This window comes from Calonectris borealis, unplaced genomic scaffold (assembly GCF_964195595.1).
Source record: "Calonectris borealis unplaced genomic scaffold, bCalBor7.hap1.2 HAP1_SCAFFOLD_40, whole genome shotgun sequence".
NCBI lineage: Eukaryota > Metazoa > Chordata > Aves > Procellariiformes > Procellariidae > Calonectris > Calonectris borealis.
The window spans coordinates 1,047,506-1,069,757 of NW_027441454.1; the positions used below are offsets into that span (position 1 = coordinate 1,047,506).

The 22,252-nt window shown below is 49.5% G+C and overlaps 1 pseudogene; it reads left to right on the forward strand.

Annotated features, from left to right (window-relative positions):
• Positions 1 to 15,403: 15,403 nt before the first annotated feature.
• Positions 15,404 to 21,896, forward strand: LOC142076282 (olfactory receptor OR9H1-like; annotated as a pseudogene).
• Positions 21,897 to 22,252: the final 356 nt, after the last annotated feature.

Below are 22,252 nucleotides of genomic sequence, written 5' to 3' on the forward strand. Positions count from 1 at the left end.
ATGAAACATATAAAGGAATTTATCTAAGGTTTTATATCTAAGGGTTTATATCTTAGGGACTATATGTGTTTAGCAGCAGTCTAGGGTTCATTCACAGTTTAGCAGCACTTAATTATCAACTAATCATTAACAAACTTTAGTAGCACTTAATCATTAATAATTTAATATTTATGAAATAAGTATTAGTAGAGTCTACTATAATCACGACTTAATTACAGATTATGCTTACTATTAGTCCACACATACAGACAGACAGAAATATATATATATATACACACACAGAGAAGGTATACCTCTTGAAAATTCCCCTCGAGTTCAGTGAAGAAATATTCACGTCAAATGTCCAGGCATTTTTTTCTCAATGGGCGAAGGGTTGAGCTTCGAGGAGTGAAGGGGTTCAGCCCAGGTCCCGTCGCCAGCTTTCGGTGACGATCCTCCGAATATCGCAGACTCGAGAGGTCGCGAGCTCCGAGAAGCTCCCACTCAAAGGGAGATGCTGGGCGCAGCCGCTGCGGTCCAGGAGAGCTCAAAGGGCCTCACGTAGGACCAGCGTTTATAGGTTCGCAAGATGATTGGCTTTGGTCACCTGTAAATTCCCATCCTGGCCACAGTCCGAGGCGGTAATGACTAAAAATTCTCCAGGTTTCAGTGTTGTTCTGCCTGACACCTGGGCCAGGCAGTGGGAGCACGTTCCCAGCCTCAGCCGTGCAGAGTTTCTGATACGGTCAAGGAGCGCTCAACCGCCAGACTCAGTGCACCAAGGCCGAGCTTTCACGGGAATTTCTGAGATCAACGAGCGGCCTAGGAGAGGCGGGGGAGGAAATGCTCCATCACACCATGTCAAAGAGACCCAACTGGATGCCCTGTGCTGGGGCCTGGCCTACGCCTGCTGAGCACTATTCAACACTCTTCAGCACCCTCAGGGGAGGAGAGGGTCTCTGGATCTGAAGATATACAGACACTGTGGCTAAATTGGAGACCCAACCCTCAACTGTATCAGTCACCCCTACAGCCAAGAAGAAACAACGGAAGCAGAGGTCAACTCATTTACTAAAGGAGGAGAAAGCTTCTCCTAAGCGGGAACAGGAGAGGGAATGAGAGGAGGGAGCCTGGTCTGCAGCAGCACAGTCACAAGAACAGAGGGGGACGGGACTGAAGTCATAAATGAATCAGAAACCACCCAATCCCTGTCCCTCAGTGAGGTGTGAGATATGCACAAACATTTCAACCATCCTCCAGGCAAGGGAATTACTGGCTGGTTGCTCCGATGCTGGGATACTGGGCCAACAGTCAGGAATTAGAGGGTAAGGAAGCCCGGCAGCTGGGATCCCTTCACAGGGATCATGCCATTGACAAAGGGGTTGGAGCAGGGGCAGCAGTCCTCAACCTCTGGAGGCGGCTCCTTCCAAGCGTGAAGGAAAAGTACTCCTTCAGGGAAGATCTTGTAAATCACCGAGGCAAGTGGACTTCTCAGCTGCAGCTGCTGATGGAGATACTGTTGAAGGCAGGTGCCATTGCAGATGCAGATGGTATTACAGACACCGCTGGAGAAACGGCATCTGAACTGGGATCTGCAATGGTAGTTGCAATGGTATCTGCATCTGCATCTGCCTGCAGGTTACAAAATCTTGGAAGATAAGCTGCTCTGCAAAATATTCTTGGCTTCTTTTTTTCTTTTTTATTCTGCTCTGGCAGAACAAAGCAAACATGTACAGGGTCTTAGTGGATTAAGACAGAAGTGTCATGTTAACTAGAACTTCAGATTCTACAAGCTTTTTTCTTTTTACTTTTCATTTTTACAATCAGATACACCCATATGCTCTGGCTGCCCCATTTCCCAGACCCTGGGGCGGCATAAGCACGCTGACTAATAACACCGGCTTGCCCCTGCCTTTACTGTTTTATAAATTGCCTGGCTCACACCATCCCCCACTGCGGAGGAAGTAGCATCTGCAAAAAGCAAGTGCAGAGCATGTTCTCCAGTGGGGTCTGGAGATACAGAAGCTGGCTCTGCTGCGGTTCTTGGTGGCTCCTTATCCCCTTCTGCAAGACGGTAGGGAAAACTCCGGTCAGGTCCATGTTGAAGCCGTCTGAGTGTCAGAGGCAATGAATGGATTTCGTGTGGCCCTCTCCCACAAATGCAGTATGGGCTGTGAGTGAGAGTGTCGCAGTGGTCAGGACGGCGTTTTCTTCCTCACCAAGATGACAGTACCTCCTTTCCATGCGGGGCTCAACCCGCGAATCCCCAGCAGAAGGTTTCTGTAGCAGCACTGTGGCCACCTTCCCCCAGCTCTGAGCTCCTTGGTCCCTTGGGGAGGCAGGAGGAGGGCAGCGACTGTGGGAACCAGCGGCAGAGACCAGGAGAAGGGAGGACAGAGGCAGGCAAGGGGGCGGTGTGGTGGAAGGTGACATTGCTGGGGTGTGCTGAGGTCACTTGTGTGGGAGGAAGCTGATTGGTCAGGAGCATCAGGCAGCACTGAGGTGCTCAGTGCCTGCCACTGACAGCACAGAGAGACGAGAACTGGGGGGGCAGAGGAGAGGCAGGTTGGGGGAACGGCAAGGGGCCAGCAGCGAGGTGACGGCTGGGGCGGGGCTGGTGAGGTCACTTCTAGCTGAGATGCAGATAGGGTAGAAGTAGGCATGTGGCTTGGCTATTCTGTGTGAGGTCACCTCTGTCTCTGCAGGTGATGGGCCAGCAGCATGCAAATGGCTTGGAAGTTCCTTGTGAGGTCACTATTTCCCGAGACCCTGATAGGCCAGCAGCCGGCTGATGGCTGGGTGGTGCTTGTGAGGTCACTTCTTCCTGAGACCCTGATAGGCCAGCAGCAGGCTTGCGGCAGGGCAGGTGTTGGTGAGGTCCCTTCAGCTGGAGCTGTGCTGGGCCAGCAGCAGGCTGGAGGGGCATTGCCGGGTGTCTCCTCTCCACTGTGGCCCGTGGCGTCTCCTCCTCCTGCCACCTACCAGGACGAAGACCCTGGCTGGAGGTCCTGGCGGGCTGCGTTGAGCCCTGGAGCCTTCTCCTGCTGCCCCGTGCCCTCGGCCTCTCCCGCAGTGACGAGTGCTCCCGCGTCCTCCCCCCACAGCCAAGGGCCCCAACTGAGGTGACTCCAGCTGGTCGATGTCTGTTCTGCACCGGGGTGGGGGGAACGTGTGGGTGTGGAGGGGGGAAGCCCTGTACGCGGTGCGGTGTTGTATATGTGGGCTGAGCAGTCTGCGCTGGGGGGATCATGCCCTGATGTGCTGGTGTGCATCTGTAGTGGTGTTGATATCTCCATCGGTCTGCGTAATGCTATTGATACCTGCATCGGGATCAGTATCTGCCATGGCCTCTGCATCTGCAGTGGGATTTGGATCTGCAATGGCATCTGCAAAGGTGTCTGCACCTGGAATGCTGTGTGTGCAACTGTCCTGTCGCCTGCAGCTCTCCAGTGCAGACACCATTGCAGATGCAGATACCATTGCAGACACCATTGCAGATGCAGATACCATTGAAGGTTCAGATGCCACAGCAGACCCTCTTGCAGAGGAGGATGCTATTGCAGATGTAGGTACCACGGCAGATGCAGGCACCACTACAGACACCACTGAAAATGCAAATGGCATGTCAGACACCATTGCAGATGCAGATGGCATTGCATGTAAGATTGCAGATGCAGATAGCATCTCAGAGGTGGGTACCACTGCAGGAGTCATTGCAGATGCAGGGACAAGTGCCCACGCCATTGCAGATGCCACAGGAGATGCAGATACCGTTGAAGATATGATGGCAGATGCAGATAAAATTTCAGATGCAATCAAAGGTCTTGATAGCAGTGTCTCTGTCTATGGGTGTCAGTGTCTGTAATGGTATTTACATGAGTAGCTGTAGGTGTAGAATAGAATAGAATAGAATAGAATAGAATAGAATAGAATAGAATAGAATAGAATAGAATAGAATAGAATTAGAATAATAGTGTAATTGTACCTGTATCTGCATCTGTACTGGTATCTGTTTCTGCATCTAAGATTGTATTTGTATCTGCACCTTTCTGTGTAATGGTACTTCCATCTCTAATTTTATCTCCAATGGACTCTGTTTCTTTAATTGTTTGTGTAATTGAATCTGTACCTGTAATTGTATCTGCAGTTATAGGTGTAGTGGTGTCTGTGATTGTACTTGCACCTGTGTTAGTATGGTTAGTTGTATCTTTATCTGTCGTTGTACCTGAGACTTTTCATATTCTGTATCTGTATCTGCAATTGTATCCAGAATTCAATGTCACTCTGCGTCTAATTATAATGGCTTATGTGATAGTATTGCTGATGGTACCAGTACCTGTAGTTGTGATGGTACTGGTAGTATCTGTGCCTCTGTCACGAATGAGTGCTTTTAACTCTTTGCCGTCCAGCTCGCATGCCCAACTTCTTGGCATCTTGTTGTGTTAGTATAGAAATTTGTGCTCCCGTATCTATTAGAAATTTTACCGATTGTTGTCGAGGGCCAACTGGAATTAAAATATATGGGCCATTATCACTTATCCACTGAGAAGCCTCCACTTTCCAGACAGGCAGGCCCAATTGCCTTCCAGACGCTACTCTTTTTTTGACTTCGTGCCCAGCAATTCCTCCCTAAGGGGGAGGAAGGGGTTGTTTCCCCTTCTGGGGACTGGCTCTACCTGTACCGCTAATGGTCTCAGTATGGGTGTGACTGTCTGTAACGGTATTGTGGTCTCTGTACTGGTATCAGGATCTGTAATGGTATCGGTGATGGCATCTGTAATGGGAATTGGATCTGTATCAGCCTGTGTAATGTTATTGATCTCTGCAATGGGATCAGTATCTGCAGTGGTACCTGCATCTACAGTGGCGTTTGTAACAGTATGAGTATCTGCAATGGCGTCTGCATCTTCAGCGATACCTGCCTCTGCAATGGCGTATCCGTCTCCGAGGGTATCTGCATCTGACTTTGCATTTGCAATGGTATCTGCTGTGGTTTCTGCATCTGCAATGGTATTGGCTTTGGTGTCTGCCTCCGCAACTTTACCAGGAACAGTACGTGCATCTGAGAGGTATATGCAGTGGGTTTTGCGATGGTATTTGAACCTGCAATGCCACCTGCCATGGTATCTGCATCTGCTGTGGCATCAGCAAGGCTATCTGCATCATCAATAGCACCTGCACTGAAAACTTCTGCTGCAATGGTGCCTGCATCAGTATTGCTACCTGCGTCTGGAATCGTATCTGGAACGGTATCTGCATCTGCAGTGTTGTCAACACCTTCAGTGGCATCTGCATTTGTAGTGGGCATCTGCATCTTCAATGGTATCTCCATCTGCAATAGTATGTTCATCTGCAATGGCACTTGCACCTGGAATGGCATCTGCAATGGTTTCTGCATCTGCAGTGGTATCTCCTGCGATGCCATCTGCATCTGCAAGGATGCCTGCAGCTGCAATGGCACCTGCAAAGGTACCTCTGTCTGCAGTGGTACTGGCTTCTTCAAAGGCATCTGCAGCTGCTTTGAAATCTGTAATGGTATTTGCATCTGATGCGGTATCTCCATCTGCAGTGCCACCTGCAGCGCTCTTTGAATTCGTACCTGCACCTGCACCATTCTCAAGAATGGAGCGAGCATCTGCAACGGTATCTGCAATGCTGTCTGCAGTGGTATTTCATTCCGCAGGGCCATCTTTAATGGTGTTTCCATCTGCAATGGGATCTGTGTTTGCAATGGAATCTGTAACGTTATCTGTATCTGCACCTTCTAGGTGTTTATCAGCATGCGTAGTGGTATCCGTACGTGTAATGCTGGCTGTAAGTGTAATTGTATTCGTACCTCCAACTGTATCTGTATCGGCAATTGTATCTGTCTGTGTTTCAGTGTCTGTACCTGTAGTTCTTTCTCTGCCTGTATCTCTATGTGTATTTGTGTCCATCTCTGTAACTGTACCTCTGACGGTCATTGTATTTGTATCCACATCAGTATCCGCATCCGTATGCCTATCGGTGACTGTCTAGTTATCTGTGTATTTATCTGGACCTCTGCCTGCAGCAGCACATCTGTGTGTAGTTGGTAGCTGTGTTTACATCAGTGCCTTTATGTGTAATGGTTCACCTGTCTGTCACGGAACCTGGGTGGGTAACGGTGTCACTTGCTGTATCTGCTGCTGTTTGTGTAGCTGAATGGGCACTTGTACCTGTGACTGTACTTGTATCCTTAATCGTGAGTGTAATTGTGTCTGTGTCTGGAATTGTACCTGGTTTGTGCCTGTATCTGCAATTCCGTGTGAATCTATGCCTGTGATTATATCAGTCTCTGTGATGGTACTGGTACCTGTATTTCTGATGGTGCCAGGATCTGTGTCTGCAATGGTACCTGTATCTGTACCTGTAACTGTACCTGAAATTGTATCTGCGTTGCTAATGGTCTGTGTCTCTGCACGTGTACTTGCAGTGATTTGTGCATGTGTACCTGTGTTTGGTTTGTGTACGTGTACATGTGATTCCCTCTCTAGCTGAAACAGTACCAGCAAGGGTACCTCTAATGGTATCTGTACCACCAGCGGTCTCGGTATCGTTGTGACTGTAATGGTATCGCTGTCTCTGTGCTGGTATCAGGTTCTGTAATAATGGTGGTGGTGTCTGCAATGGTATTGGGATCTGCATCGGTATGTGTATTGCTGTTGATATCTGCAGTGGCCTCTGCATCTGCCGTGTTTTCCGTATCTGCAATGGCATCTGCAATGGTTTCTTCAGCTGCAGTGGTACCTGCTCCTGCAGTGTTCTTTGCTTTGCTAATGGCATCTGCAGGGTTATCAGCAATGGTATGTGCATCTGCAATGGTATTTGAACCTGCCATGCCATCTGTGAGGGTATCTGCATCTGGAATGCTGTGTGTGCAACTGCACTGTCGTCTGCAACTCTGCAGTGCAGACACCATTGCAGATGTAGGTGTATAGCTGATAGCACCGCAGATGCAGAAAGCATGGAAGGTTCAGATGCCACAGCAGACGCTATGGCAAATGAGGATACCGTTGCAGATGTAGGTACCATGGCAGATGCAGATCCCATTACAGACCCCACTGAAAACGCAGATGCCATGTCAGCCAGCACTGTAGATGCAGATGGCATTGCAGATGGCATTGCAGATGGCATTGCAGATGCAGATAGCATTTCAGAGGCGGGTGCCGTTGCAGGTAACATTGCAGACACAAGGACAAGTGCAGATGCTGTTGCAGATGCCATAAGAGATGCAGATACCATTGAAGGTGCGATGGCAAATGCAGATACAATTTCAGATGCAATTGCAGGCCTTGGTATATGTGTCTCTGTCTGTGTTGCTGTGATGGATTGACCTTGGCTGGATGCCAGGTGCCCACCAACCCACTCTATCACTCCCTTCCTCAGCAGGACAGCGGGGTGGAGAAAATAAGATGGAAAAAACTCGTGGGTCAAGATAAAGGCAGTTTAATAAAGCAAAAGCAAAGGTCACATGTGGAAGCAAAGGCAAACAAAAGATTTATTCTCTACTTCCCATCAGCAGGTGATGTCCAGCCACTTCCTGGGAAGTAGGGCTTCAGTATGCGTAGCGGTTGCTCCAGAAGACAAATGTTGTAATAACAAATGCCCCCCCCCCTCGCCTTCTCCTTTCTCTTAGCTTTCATGGCTGAGCAGACGTCATATGGTATGGAATATCCCTTCGATCAGGCTTTTGGGTCAGCTGTCCTGGCTATGTCCCCTCTCAAGATCTTGCCCACCCCCAGCCTACTGGTGAGGGGGGAATGTTGGAGAGACAGCCTTGATGCTGTGCAAGCACTGCTCAGCAGTAGCCAAAGCGCTGCTGTGTTATCAACACCTTTCTAGCTACCAATACAAAGCACAGCACTATGGGGGCTGCTATGGGGAAAATTAACTCCATCTCAGCCAGACCCAATACAATCTCCACCCCATATTCCATACCATTTGCATCATGCTCAGGTCCCGCATAATTTGATACATATATATATATATCTTCTAACCATCCCATTGTATTTAATTCTCATTACTGAAATCCCTTCTTACCAACACTTACAACTTAAACTACATACTTAAACCATCTTTATACCCAATGTACAGATTTATACATTCTCATTAACTACCATCCTCTGTCCTTTAACAGACAGATATTATTCTCCCATTCCATGGGCTTTCTGCACTCCTCCAGATGTTCATAAGAACAGGCTATGACTTGGGCCCCATCTGTCAGGACAGGAGCAGCAGTCTGTTCGATTGTTGGGCACCAACACTGGCTTGGTTTGGGTCATCGTTGCAATTGTCTGGTTCCTTGCAAAACTCTCTCTTCGTCGTCTCAGGTCGTTCCTGCTGCGTTACTTTTTCCTACAACATACAACTCACATCACAGATTATTTTCCCCCCAAGGTTAAATCTCCTTGAGGCACACACTGGGTCTCCCCATCCTTCCGTATTACCCGCCAAGTACACCCAGGTCCTTGAGTGAAGACAATCCCACAAATGGGTTTGCCTTTTCCCACGGGAGGACCGATCCACACTGCCTTCCCCAGCCACTTCCCTGTGTGCACTATGGGGACTTGATGTCCTCCCACAGTAGGCAGGGGTTTTGTTTGGGCAGGACCAGGATGATTAGCAGATCCTCTGGTGTTAACCAGCCAAGCGGATTCTGCTAACTTTGTATCGCAGTGCTGCCATGCTCCATTGCCCAACGCTCTCAACATAGTCCTTAACAGTCCATTATTCTCTCAATCTCTCCAGAGGCTTGTGGGTGATAGGGGATGCGATACACCCACTCAGTCCCGTGTTTCTTCGCTCACGAGTTTATGAGGTTATTTTGAAAATGGGTCTCATTGTCTGATTCGATTCTTTCTAGGGTAACATGTTGCCACAAAATTTGCCTTTCAAAGCCTCAGATGGTGTTTTCGGCAGTGGCATGGTTTACAGGGTATGTGTCTAGCCAACCAGTAGTTGCTTCCACCATGGTGAGTATGTAGCGCGTGCCTCGGTGTGTTCATGGCAGTGGTCCAATACAGTCAATTTGCCAGGCCTTGCCATATCGAGAACCCAGCCACCGCCCTCTATTCCAAGGAGACTTTACTCGTGTGGCTCACTTGATTGCGGCACATTTCACATTCATGAGTGACCTGTGTGATGGCCTCCATGGTCAGGTCCACCCCTTGATCACGAGCCCATCTGTATGTTGCATCTCTCCCTAGATGTCCCAATGTTTCATGGGCCCACTGAAGTACAAATAGCTCTCCTTTATGCTCCCAGTCCAGGTCCACCTGAGCTACTTCAATTTTGACAGCCTTGTCTACCTGGTCATTGTTTTGATGTTCTTCAGTGGCGTGGCTTTTCGGCATGCGAGCATCTACATGACGTACCTGTAGAGTGATGTTTTCTATCCGGGCAGCGACGTCCTGCCACAATGCAGCAGCCCAGATGGTTTTACCCCTGTGCTGCCTATTGGTCTTCTTCCACTGCTGTAGCCACCCCCATAGGGCATTGGCCACCATCCAGGAATCAGTATAAAGGTAGAGTACTGGCCACTGTTCTCGTTCAGCAATCTCTAGGGCTTGTTGGATGGCTTTCACTTCTGCAAACTGACTTGACTACCTTCTCCTTCAGTGGCTTCAACAACTTGTTGTGTGGGCAGCTTTCCACTTCTGATGGTTTCCTACAACATGACAGGATCCATCAGTAAACAAAGCATGATGCCTTTCATCTTCTGATAATTTTTATATGGTGGCGCCTCTTGGGCACAAGCCACCTCCTCAAGCAATGCTCCAAAATCTCTGCCTTCTGGCCAGTCCATGATGTCTTCCAGGATTCCTGAGCGGTTGGGTTTCCCCAGCCGAGCTCGTTGCATGATCAACGCTACCCACTTACTCCATGTAGTGCTGGTTGTGTGATGCGTAGAGGGGATGTTTCCTTTTAACATCCAGTGTAGCACGGGCAATCGCGATGCCGAGTGGAGATATGTTCCTATACCAACAACTTCTGAAGTGGCTCAAGCCCACTCATATGCTGCTAATATCTTTTTCAGTCGGCGTGTAGTGGGCTTCTGATCCTCGATACCCCCGGCTCCAAAACCCTAGTGGTTGACCTTGGGTTTCTTCTGATGTTTTCTGCCAGAGGCTCCAGATGAGACCATGCTCTCTGGCTGCAGTGTAGAGTACATTTTGCACAGCTGGTCCTGTCCAGACAGGCCCAAGAGCTCCCGCACGAGCTATCTCCTGTTTGATCTGGTCAAAGGCTTGCTATTGCTCACGGCCCCACTCAAAATAGTTCTTCTTCCGGGTTACTCAACAGGGAGAGCTCACAAGCTGACTATAACCTGGAATATGCATTCTCCAGAATCCCACAAGGCCTAGGAAAGCTTGTGTTTCTTTCTCGTTAGCTGGTGGAGACATAGCTGCTGTCTTGTTGATCACATCCATAAGGATGCAACGGCGTCCCTCCTGCCATTTTATTCCCAAGAACTGAACCTCCTGTGCAGGTCCCTTGACCTTGCTTCTCTTTATGGAAACCAGCTTTCAGAAGAATCTGAATTACTCTTTTTCCCTTCTCAAAAACAACTTCTGCCTTGTAGCCCCACACGATGATGTCATTGATGTATCGTAGATGTTCAGGGGCATCACCCTTTTCCAGTGCAGTTTGGATTAGTCCATGACAAATGGTAGGGCTGTGCTTCCACCCCTGGGGCAGTGGATTCCAGGTGCATTGTACACCCTCCACATGAAAGCAAACTGTGGCCTGCATTCTGCTGCCAAAGGAATTGAAAAACACCGCATTGGCAATGTCAGTTGTAGCATACCACTTGGCTGCCTTTGACTCCAGTTCATGTTGGAGCTTCAGCATGCCTGGTACGGCAGCACTCAGTGGTGGCGTGAATTCATTCGGGCCACGATAACCCACTGTTAGCGTCCACTCTCCGTTAGATTTTTGCACTGGCCGTATGGGTCTATTAAAAGGCGAGTGAGTCCTGCTGATCACTCCTTGGCCTTGCAGACGCTGAATCAGCTTATGGATGGGAACCAGGGAGTCTCGGCTGGTGCGATGTTGTCGCTGGTGCACTGTCCTGGTAGCAATCGGCAGTTGTATTTCAACTTGCAGCAATCCCATAACAAAGGGATTTTCCAAGAGGCCGGGCAGGGTAGACAGCGGTTTGATCTTCTTTGTGTTCATCAGAGCAGCCAGGCAGCAATCCACTCACCTGGCTGGCGGCTGTAATCTTTCCACATGTCTCTCTTACTGGTCGTTCATTCAGATACCTCTAACCTCTGCTGCTGTTTTGAACTGCAGGGACTAAAAGCCGGCCTGTCTTTCAGTAGTCTCATTTTCTCTTTAGCCAACTCTTTAATTATGTTCATATCTCCCTTTCTGTATCTATCTATTGAGAACATTTCTCATAAATTATCCCTTGCAGAAAAACAACCTTATTAGAGGCATCTTATACTTAGCATATGATTGCAGAGTGTGTTTTGTTGTTTTTGAAAATTTATCATGCTTTACTTTTCTTTGCTTGCAAACAGAAGAATCCTTCTGTGCCTGTGCACAGCCAGTTCTCCAAGGAGAGCTGGTGGGAGATGGTGCAAAGGAGCTGTAACATTCAGCTACAGACGTCAGTGGAGAAGTCTGATGTAAGGCAAAATGATGTAAATCCCTGGTGGCCAATGACAGAAATGGTGGGGTTTGGGAGGTGAGGAGCAAGGTTGTCCATACAGTGTCAGACTCAAGAGTCTGATTTTCCTAGCTGTCCAGACCTTCTGAGGAGACACTCTGGATCAATATCAATTGGAGAATGCCGCTATCACCTCTTCTCTAAACTGAAAAGTAATAAAATATAACCTTTAAAATAAAAAATGTTTTTTATTAGGTGCACTTTGAAATCTTCCTCTGTAACTACACTATAAAACGACTCCAATTAGCTGTACAAGCCTTGGAGACTTGAATAAAATTACAGGAAGAGACATGGCTTGTTAGGGCTTTCTGTATTTTAATGAGCCCCATGTTGTATTTGGGGCTGTCCATGAACCACAGACACTGAGAGAAGACTGAACAAATTGCTCAAGAAGTCAAAGTGAGAAACAAAACTCAAAGTACCTTGAAGCATTAGTTGGCCCCACTGAGGACCATCACTGACAAAGCCTCCCCATGGACTCGTTAGAGCAGATAATTGGAGGCTGTGATTGCAGGTAGGCAAAGGCACTGAGCAGGTGGCTGTAATGCTGAGAAAACCCTTGGTTTCTTTTATGAAGCAGAAAGGCCAAGCCCTGACCCCAGACCCTGGGAAGGCAGATCCTGTCCCTCGTTAGACCAGGGTTCTTCCTGGGGCAGTGGGGTGTGAGGGTGAGGAATGCCAAGTGTAGAAAAACTGTGCAACCCTTCCCGGCCTCTCCAAGAAGGGGTGAAGAAGAAACAAAGTCCAGAGCCTCAAAATAAAGTTTCTCCTGGTAGGCTTTGGTGGCAGAGGCAGCTGCCATAGCCAAGGGGACAAAGACCTTGGTTCCCTTGGGCCTTTCAGCCTTGCCAGAACCCGTGGCCATCTCTACTGCAGGCTGTCCTACACTGTCCATGCCTGCACCTCTTTCCCTTCAGGCTGCAAACACCCATCTTGCTTTCCCATCTAGCTCTCACCCTGGAATTTCTCTGCCTTCACTGACATCTCTCCACCTTCGCTGGCTGTACCTTGAAATACAAAACCATGTGATGATCCAGACTCCCTCTGGGTGACCTCTTGCACCACAACATGACCCTTTGATTAACATTTCTTTTTCCTCACCTCCAGTCTGAACCTTCCAAGCTGCAATCTGTGGAGGTTTTCTTCTCTTCCCACTACAAAGAAAAGCTCCATCATCTCTGAAACCACCCTTCAAGCAGTTGCCGGCTACTCCTGTTGTGCCCTGAGCCTCCACTTCACCAGTCTAAAGAATTCCAGGATCCTCAGCCTCTCTACACAGGCTCCAAACTTCCTCCTGGCAGATCTCCTCTGGAGCCTCTACAGTTCCTCCCCATTCCTCCAGACCAGGGAGCCCCAAAGCCAGACAACGATAATCCAGATGTGGCCACAGCAGTGCTGAGACAAGGGGAATGATAACTCTGTTGTCCAGGTGGCCACACACCCCATAATGCAGCCCCATAGCAGCTGGCCTTATGCATGGTGAGCGTGCACCACTGGCTCATATGGCATCCCTCCTAATGCCCAGGCCCTTCTCCTCAGGGTAAGTCCTGAGCTGTTCAGGTCCCAACCTGCCCTCTTGTATGGGGTTACTCTGCCCCCAGTAAAGGACTGACCACTTCTACTTGTAAAACCTCATGAGGTTTCTATTGCCAAATCCCAGAGTTTTTCAAGGTGCCCCAGGAGTGAAGCACCATTGGACCAGCTTTTAATATGTGCACACAGATGGCTCATGCTGACATGGGGTGCCTCTGACAAGATAACAGCATGAGAAATTGCAGGACGCTGCACTCATTCAATGATATTGCTGACCAAGGTCGGAATTTCTATGGTGACAAGCTCAGAAACACCAAATGAGCATACAAAGGAAGTAAAACAAGGGCCAGGGAGGAAAGGGAAAAGAGGGGTGGGCTGTTTGCCTGGGAGCATACAAGGATGGTCAAGGGGAAGAAATTGTGGGCAGGGAAAAAAGGGAAAAAGAAAAGAAAAGGTGGAGAATAGGCATTAATCAGGGCTGCTTTGGGGGACCTGCCAAGCAGCCCTGCATCTGAGCAACAATGCCTGGAGTGGGACAAGAAAGCCACCGATCATCTGACCAAACTTTCTGTTTGGCTTCAATGGTCACCGGGAACCTGCGTGATTTCCCTTCCATCATGAAGGCAAGATCCATGGTGGATGGAAATGCAGAATCCTTCATGCTGGAAGGGAGGTCAGGAGGTCTCTAGGCCAACCTCCTGCTCACAGCAGGGTCAGCTATGGAGTCAGAGCAGGCTGCTCAGGGCTTTATTCGTCTTGGGCTTGAAAAGCTCCAGGGATGGAGATGACACAAGCTCACTGGGAAATCTGCTCCAGTGCTTGACTGTCTTGATGGGGAGAAAGTTTTTCCTCACTTGTTTCAGCCCGCTGGCCCTCATCCTCTCATCGTGCACAACAGGGAAGAGCCTGCCTGCATTTTCTTGCTGATACCCAAGAAGATATGGGAAGGTTGTTAACAGGTCTCCCCAAAGCCTTGTCCTCTCCTGGCTTTACACCTTTGCAGCAAAGACGGCCAACGGCATCCTGGGCTGCGTTAGGAAGAGCACTGCCAGAGGGTTGGTGGAGGTGATCCCTCCTCTCTACTCAGCCCTGCTACAATTTGTCTTGCTCACTTCCCTCGCCGTTTTCTACTCTACCACCTTCTCCCACACTTCAGCCAAAGTCACCCTCCACATCTTCCACCAGTCCTGCCTTGTCTTTTTGTTAAAAACAAGTCCAGGAGAGCATGCCCCCCATGAAAGGTCAGGGATCACCTTCTACCTTCCCTTCAACCCAGGCCCTCAAGTAAAGGTCCATGGTCTTCAAATTTTTCAGTGATCACCAGGGCCTAAAACTGTGTCCGTTCCTCTATTTGTCTAAAGGAGATGTCATTCTCCTTCTAACCTTCACCAGGAGGTTTGGTGATCCTGAGCAGAAGACCATTGTGCATGGAGGAGTTAGCGATCCACGTAACAGTAAACCTGCACAGGCCTAGGCCTGTGCTGTGCTGGACTGTGCTCCGTGGACAGCTTGGCCTTCAGGCCGTGCTGTGCTGAGTCTATCCCTGGCTTGCAGGATGAGCTTGATTGTAACAGAGAAGTCTGCAGGAAGCTACTGGCGCTTAGGCCAACCGCATGTCCCTACCTTTCTCTGAAACTGTAGTTACAAATTCCCAAGTGCACATCTCATCCTAAACCAGTAGAAATTATGACTAGAATTTTTCCCTGTAAAAAAACACTTAAAGAACTCACAGGACCAAAATGGGATAACCCTGCCGTGGGTGGGATCTGCACATCTTGCTGCACCACATCTCTTGCCATGCTGTCAACTCAGTGTTCCCAGCATCTGAAGGAACGTAATATAGCCTACGCAATTGTCTCTTTGTGGATGGTGTTGGCTCTAACAAATGGCATTTTAAATGAGACTTCACAGAGTCTGAGTGCCTTTCTTACTGGGGTCATAACAAACTGGTCTGCTGACTGCCAGTCACCCAAGGAGATTGGAGTCTCCAATGACCTCACACTTGCATTCATGGCCATGTGCCTCCTACTGGCCTATGAGCTTCTCAGACATAATTAATGTCATAATGATAGCCCAACTCATCAGCCTTCTTGTGGCCTATCAACTGACCAGACGGAAGTAACCTCACCATGATCTTCCAAGCCACGTGCCTGCTGCTGGTCTTTCAGTTTCTCAGGTGGACATGACTAAGCCATCATGTACTCAGGTGAAAGGGACATGACAAACCATATCCAAGCCCTCTTCCTGGATGGGTCTACCAGGTACTTAGGGAAAGGGATTCTCACAATCAACATACCTCTCGCCTGTCAAAGATACTGGCAGATGTGAGCCTGAGAGCACATATCCCAGCCATGAGTCAAGGGCTGACCTATCAGCTGCTTCAGAAAGAAGTGATCTCACAGGCCCTTTCCCAGCCCTGTTCCTGCTGCTGGCCTTTCAACTCCAGAGACAGAAGTGGCTCACAGCCACCTTCACAGCCCACGTGCCTCCTGCTGTGCCTTAAGATCCCGAGGCACAGCTGACTTATCACAGCATTCCCACCCATCTCCTCCTTGTGGCCTATGAGCTGATCAGATACAGGTCACCTCACTTTCCTCTTCCAATGCCATGCAACTGCTCCAGGATCTCACGATCCCTGCCCTGGCCAAGCCGCTTAAGTTAGGGTTGGGGAGGGGACAAAGATGAGCAGGTTCGAGCACAGGAAAGAGGGCTTCAGGGATTAGGTGTTCAGGTTAGGGTTTGGGGATTAGAGCTTGCCTTTCAGGGTTAGGGATTAGGCAGAGGCTTAGCGGAAAGATTTGGTGTTCTGCTTAGGGTGTCTGGTTAGTGTTTGGGATATGGGCTAACTTTATGGGTTAGGGTTTTTTTAAGGGCTGGGGTGAGGGCTGGGATTAAGGCCAACATTTTAATGCTAGGAAAATGGGCTAGGGATTAAGGTGAGAGATAAGGCCAGAGTAAGGCTAGGCAGTTAGGAGTTTGGGTTTGGCTTAGAAGTAAGGTTTGAGGTTAGGGATTACGGTAGTGGATTCCTGTTGGGGTGAGGAGTAACATCTAATGGTAGGGTTAGGGTGTAAGGTTACTGGATAGAAAAAGGGTAAGGGCCTATCATGAATGTTTTCACAGTCAGCGTGGCAGAGGCATCAACATTACCCGAATCCCTTTTTACCTTATCAAAATCTTTATCTCTCTTGGCAAAGCCCCACTTCCCTCCCCCAAATCTCCCATCTCTCTCATCCAGGCTCCTCTTGGCCTCCCCAAATGTGTCATCTTGTTGGGGGCAGCTTTGTGATGACCTTCATGACCTCTGAGTATCTGCCCCACGCTGCTGGCAAGTCATTTCCTGAGAGGTTAAGAAAAGTCGCTTGCTGAGCCTGGAGAAGAGATGGCTTTAGAGAGGAGGGAAATACTAGCAGAGAAGGGGCAGGAGGCTGTCAACGAGATTGAACCACCAGGGTCCTCACAGTGGTGCCAAGGAAGAGGATGAGAGCAGCAGGCAGAACTTGAAAGAAGAGAGGTTCAGACTGGAGAGAAGGAAAATATTTTTCCCCACTAAGACAATTAAGCATTGGAAGAGGTTACCCAGGGATGTTGATCAGTTTCCATCCTTGGAGGTTTGCAAAACTTGATGAATAAAGGCCTGAGCAACTTGGTTTGACCTCAGAACTGACCCTGCTTTGAGTAGGAGGTTTGACCTCTGGAGGTCTCTTCCAACCTGAATTATCCTTTCATCTTCTGCCATGTATCTCTGGGACTATTCTGATGCTCCTGGGTCTTTGAGAGGGCCAAGGGAGCTGGGGAGATGTGACACAGGGCTTTGATTTGATTCTCAGCTTTTCCCAAAGGGCAACTGGAAGCCAGAGATACGCTGTGAGAGCTGAGCTGCACTGGCTTCCCCTGCATGAGGGTCTCCCATGTACCAGCACTCCCGAAACAAGGAGTGTGTGTGTTGAGCTGTGATGCACACACCTTTGTGTTGGTGTGGTGGTGCCTCCCCACCCACACCTTTTCCCTGGGCCGCTTGTTGATCTCAGAAATTCCCATGAAACCTCGGCCTTGGTGCACTGAGTCTGGCGGTTGAGCGCTCCTTGACCATATCAGAAACTCTGCACGGCTGAGGCTGGGAACGTACTCCCACTGCCTGGCCCAGGCGCCATCTTATCTGAGTTGTAGCTCAGTTGTAAAAACACTTAAACCGTCAGAATTTTAGTCGCTACCGCCTTGGACTGTGGCCAGGATGGAAATTTACAGATGACTAAAGTCAATCATCTTGCGCACCTATAGATGGTGGTCCTAAGTGGGACCCTTTGAGCTCTCCTGGACCGCAGCGGGCTGTGCCCAGAATCTCCCTCTGAGATGAATGCTCCTCAGAGTTTGCAAACTCTCGAGTTTGTGATATTCGGAGGACTGTCACTGGCTGGCACGGGACCTGGGCTGCAATGCTCCTCGAGGCTCAACCCTTCTCCCGTTGAGAAATGCCAAGACATTTTATGTGAGTATTTCACTGAACTCGAGGGGGATTTTTAACAGGTATATCTTTGTATATTTATCTATCTTTGCATCTGTCTGCGTGTGTGTGTGTATTGATGGAAGTACCTGCTAGCAAATAGAGTCTGCTAAAATCTTATGATCTTTCTGAAGGTTGTGAATGAACCTTAGACTGCTGCTAAACACATAATCTTTAGACATAGACCATTGACCAAGTCTGGGACTAGGGGTAGGTCCATCCGGGTCTACTCTGAAGCTCGTCACTCAACGGGAGGGTCTCCCTTAACCTTTTCATTCTCGGCCTCTGTATAAATCGTCCCAACTCAGTTTTAACATGATACCCTAGCTTCGGCTGGGATAGAGTTAATTTTCTTGCTAATAGCTGGTAAAGTGCTGTGTTTTGGCTTTTGTATGAGAATAATGTTGATAACACGCTGAGGTTTTAGTTGTTGCTAAGTAGTGTTTACCCTAGCCAAGGACTTCTCAGTTCCCCATGCTCTTTTCCTTTGTGTGCTTCATGCGTGTAGTGAGTGATAGTGAACCTTGCCATCGAACTCTGTTAAGTCGCGCTTTTATAAATTTCTATTAAAATCACTTCCTGCTAATACCTTTCACAGTGATTCTTGAAGCGGCCTCTAAACCACTCATTCGCGACCGTTAGCCATTACATTAAAATGATTGTGGTATTCATAAGAAATGAATCTTCCTGCTGAGATTCATTATCCTTAGCAGCTACAGCACAACTGTGGTGTCCACCCACAGTGCCACCTTCTCCCGCCTTTCCAGCCAGCGTAGAGGCCAAGGACACGGTATCTCATGACATGCAAGTCCAAGAGGGCCGTGAGGAATCAACCCTATTTGTGCCACAACAGGAGTAAAGGAGGCCCTGGGCCCACCCAGGTAGCAGAGATGGACCCTAAGTGTGAGGACATCTCGGTACTTCCGCTCCCTTCAGCCCCCAACACGCAAGTCCCCTGTGCCTCAGGGAGGCCGCTCCCCACAGGGGGAGAGCCTGGCATCCGAGGGGTCTCACCCCACTCCAAGTCTCTGTGGCTGAGAGGAAATTCCTGCTGGCTCGTCCTCTTCCTTCTTCTGACCACTGGGGGAGGCTGGAGGGGTCAGCTCGGGCAGTCAGGGCTCCCTACACCTAGAAGAGTCAGTGAATATATAGTCAGCTGCAGGGAGGTGACAACGGTCTTAACCTTGGGAACTATTCTGGCATTGTGTCATGAGCTGGGATGAGTCCTGATGATTGCCCTGCCTCACCCTCCTCTCTAGAGGTTCTTGACCCAGAGTTCAAAGGATTCAGGGTTATGGAGAAAGGCAGGCCTTGCCAGAGGCGTTTACAAACTTTCCAGGAGCTCAGAAATTGCAGCCTCCTTTGAGAGTCAATGCAGTAACGCTCCCTTGCTGCAGTCCCCGGGAGACCCGAGCTGTGCCTGGGTCCTTGAAGGAATGTTGGTGCTATAAACCCCAGGAAACAGTGCAGAGCCGAGGGCATTCGGGTGCTGCTGGAGACTCACTGAGTGAGCTGTGGGGAGAAGAGGGCAAGGCCAGAGCAGGGCATTAGACCTGGGTCAGGGTTTGCAGAGAGATCACGGAAGGGAAGATGTGGTGGGGCAGAGGCAGAGAGTGAGACCCCAGGTCTTTGTTCCCAGTCAGCACAGAGGTCACCCCTTCATGCTGAGCATTGCAGGTGGGTGCTGGATGTCCTGAGTCAGGCTACTGTTGATTGTGCTTCTGGGTGTTTGTGCAGTGAAAGTTTGTGAGCGAGAGCTGAGTCTCTGTCTGCCTGTGTCCCCACCCCAGCTCCCTCCTGCCACAGATACCCCGAGCCCCAGTACCATGGAGCAGAGATGCTGGGGAGGGGCTGGTGGTGCTGGGGTGTGTTGGAGCCAGCCTGGGCACTCACCTACCTCGGCTGGGATGAGGGAAGAGTCTGGGAAGAGTGTTTAGGGCCAGACTGCCTGAGCCCTTCTCCTCCCACAGGGCTGTGTCCTTTCCAGCCTTCTACTTTTTTTCTCCCTCCCTCATCGCCAGAAAGGCTCAGACCCTCAGCTTTCTCACATTGACTCTCATCCAGTGGGGAGGGCTGGCGACTTCATTCACCCTGGTCAGCTCTGCTAAAGCTGGTTGTCTTCATCTCTTCCAGAAGCAAACCATCCCAGCCCGGGAGGTGGGTTTGACAATGTTTACAGTAACAAGTATTTCAAGGAGCAAGGCTCAGGGGGCTGTTTCTCAGGCATGCATTCTCCCTGGCTGTTCACCCAGGCATGTCCTGCTCCTCTCCCACCTCAACCCCCAGGCACCCCTGGGACACTCCTCCCAGCCTGGCAGTGCTGAGCAGGGAGCCTGTGAGCACAGCTGGCCGTGCTGAGGTCCTGCCGCTGGGCTGGACGTGCAGCCCCAAAGCCCTGAGGAACCTGTGCTGAGAAGAGGACGATGGGGAGTGGATGGTCCTCCCTGTCATTTTCCTCCCTGCACAAAGTCTCTCACATGCTGCCTGGTTGATGCACAGTTACACTTTTTCCTTCTTTTTATTGTTTCACACACAGTGAGGGGTTCAAGCATCCTCTGTCATGACCCCATTAAACAGTCCCTTCTTTGTCTGAACTGGAAACTCCTGACCTGCTCTTTGTCAATGCAAGAAATCGGCCTGCTCAGGGCAGGAATACTCTCCTCGGAAGGGCAGTGTTTCAGAGCTGAGACCACTCACCCGGCACTGTGCTCAGCCTTCTCTCATTTGGAGGAAGCACATCTGCCTTGATCGTTTCACAGAAACAATTTATTTTGAATCATGGCACTGGTTTTCCTTGGCAGAGCGCAAAGGATCTCAGTTCTAAACAGCTATTCTGGCCATGTTGGGAAAACCCCTGAGCACAGGAAAGCAGAATGTCAAAATTTCAGCAAATGCACATGATGTTTTTATTCCAGCGTGAGGAAGAGGCAGGTCCATGGTCAGAGTCAGCCCTGTGGCCAGAGGGAGTGCTCTTGGGACAAGCAGGTTTGCCCTCTTGAAGAAGGGTCCCTTCTTTTAGTTTGGAGGGAGACAAAACGGACTATGAACAAAGGCAAAGTATATGAGATTTTTGTTCGTTTGTATCTTTTTTTGGCAGCATTGTCCATCACAGCTCTTCTTCCACTTAATGCAGGAATGCATGTGTTTTGTCACAGGCCTCCTTCCTGACAACTGGGAAAACAAAAATAACCAAAGCTGTATGGAAAAAAGGGAAGAGGCCAAACTGACATCACCCACGAGTTCCTGCTGCTGGGAGTGGGGAATGTGCCCACACTCCAGACTCCACTCTTCCTCCTATCACTCATCACCTATTCCATGACCGTGGTTGGGAACATCCTCATCGTTGCGTTGGTGGTGTCAGTGTGGTGCTAATATCTTTGATGGTGATTCTTTAAGCGTCCTCTAAACCACTCATTTGCAACACAGAGTAACATCTGCACACCCCCATGTACTTGTCCTCCTCGGACACCTGCTACAGCTCCACCATCTTGCCCGGCTGCTGGCCATCTTCCTGACTGGGGACAAGGCGATGTCTGCTAATGGCTGTATGGCTCAGCTCTAGTTCTTTGGCTCTTTGCAAGTACTGAGTGTTACCTGCTGGCAGCCATGTCCTATGATGGGTACTTGGCCATACGCCAGCCCCTGCTCTATGCAAGCTTCATGACCTGGAAAGTCTGTCTTCAGCAGGTGGTTGCATCTTGGCTAGTGGGTATGCTGATGTGTGCAATAGTCACAGACTTCTTATCCCAGCTGAAGTTCTGTGGCTGCAAGGCAATTGACCACTACTCCTGAGACCTTACCCCTCTGCTGGAACTTTCCTGCTGTGACACCAGCATGGTCACACTCACGTCCTTCATTCTGTCTTTCCTGAGTGTTGTTTTCCCCTTCCTGTTCATGCTGGCCTCCTATGTATACATCATAGCTTCCATCCTGAGGATCCCATCCAGCATGGTCAGGCAGAAGGCCTTCTCCACCTGCTCTTCCCACCTCACCGTCATCACTGTTGTCTACCTGCTGCCCAGAACAGCCCCACTGAGGCAGCTCAACAAAGTGCTCTCCTTTTTCTACACTGTCCTCATGCCCCTGGTCAACCTCCTCACCTACAGCCTGAGAAACAGGGAGGTCAGGGAAGCCCTGAGGAAAGGGCTCAGGAAAGCCAAGGCCTGCACCCAGGGCGCACAATAATGTTTCACCTGCAGGAATGAATTGTTTGTGTTTCAGTTTTGTGTAGGTAAGGAGGACTTGGACAGGCATGTGGTGCGCAATGCCCCAGACATTGCTTTAGGAGTGTGCAATATTGAGCATGTTTGTGGGATGGGAAGGGTCAGGGAGAAGAGATTTCCTTCGGGAAGGGTGTGGGAGACAATTGGGTAAATATTGCTTGTTTCTGTAAAGCCAATGACTTGCTTCTTTCTTTAAAGCCAGTTGATGGTTCCTTCTTTAGGTACTGTGGAAATGTTCTCGGTTTTCTTTCTGTGAGAGGAATCAAGGGATTGCTGCTGAAACGTGAGCTCTATCCATCGTAGAGGCCTGCATGCCAG